We start from the raw sequence: 913 nt of genomic DNA, 5'->3' as shown, positions 1-913 counted from the left end.
GGGGGGGGGGGGGGGGGGTCACATGCCCCTGAGCAGGGCTCCTGGGGGAGGGGCCAGGGCTGCTTCTCTTCCACCAACACGAGCACCATCTTAAACTCTTGGCTACAAGTCAGGGTCCGGGCTCTAGTGAGGACTGAGCCCCTCGTGGCTATGAGAGGTTCACTGATGGCTCCCAGCGTGTACTCCGGCCGGCGGCGACCTCTGGCCTCTGCTGCCTACAGACCCTGGGCTCCCATGTCTGACGGGCAGCCCAAACCGGGGATGTTCCCACAGGGCTCCTCCCCCTTTTTTTTCCCAGCCCCCCTGGCTACATCCTCCTCCCCCGTCTTTTCCCTCTCAGCAGAAGTTCCACCGTGGGCCTGATTACTGGTCCAAAAGCATAGGACTCGAGCCCGGCCAGCGTGGCTCAGTGGTTGAGCATCCACCTATGAACCAGGAGGTCAGGGTTCAGTTCCTGGTCAGGGCACATGCCCTGGTTGTGGGCTCGATCCCCAGTTCGGAGTGTGCAGGAGGCAGCCGATCCATGAGTCTCTCTCATCATTGATGTTTCTATCTCTCTCTCCCTCTCCCTTCCTCTCTGACATCAATGAAAATATATTAAAACAAACAAACAAACAAACAAACGCCAAATCATAGGACTCAGTATTGACACCTCTCTCTCTCTCTCTCTGCCTCCAGAACGCTGATCAGAAGAAAAAGCCCCTTCTTGCCTCAAATTGTGTTTCTATCTGGGACGCCTGGGGGCCAGGCCAGGATGTTAGGGTGGAGACGGCTCTCGGAGAGGGGCCTGGGCCTGGAAGGGGCCTGAGGAGGGAGATGCCCAGGAGCTGGGGGGCTACTCGGGAGGCAGAGGGACTGAGGCAGAGAGCAAAGCCCACCGGGCGTTTAGGAGGACACCCGGGTGCAGTGTGCA

General features: G+C 59.0%; 1 protein-coding gene across 1 annotated transcript in view; it reads right to left on the bottom strand.

Annotated features, from left to right (window-relative positions):
- The window catches only part of LOC102772050 (laminin subunit alpha-3), a 54720-nt gene that overhangs the window by 6209 nt on the left and 47598 nt on the right, over positions 1-913 (bottom strand). The gene's annotated exons all lie outside the window — the stretch shown is intronic.

Source organism: Myotis davidii, unplaced genomic scaffold, assembly GCF_000327345.1.
Source record: "Myotis davidii unplaced genomic scaffold, ASM32734v1 scaffold1467, whole genome shotgun sequence".
In the NCBI taxonomy this organism is placed as follows: Eukaryota; Metazoa; Chordata; class Mammalia; order Chiroptera; family Vespertilionidae; genus Myotis; species Myotis davidii.
This window is presented reverse-complemented; position numbering and strand designations above follow the sequence as displayed.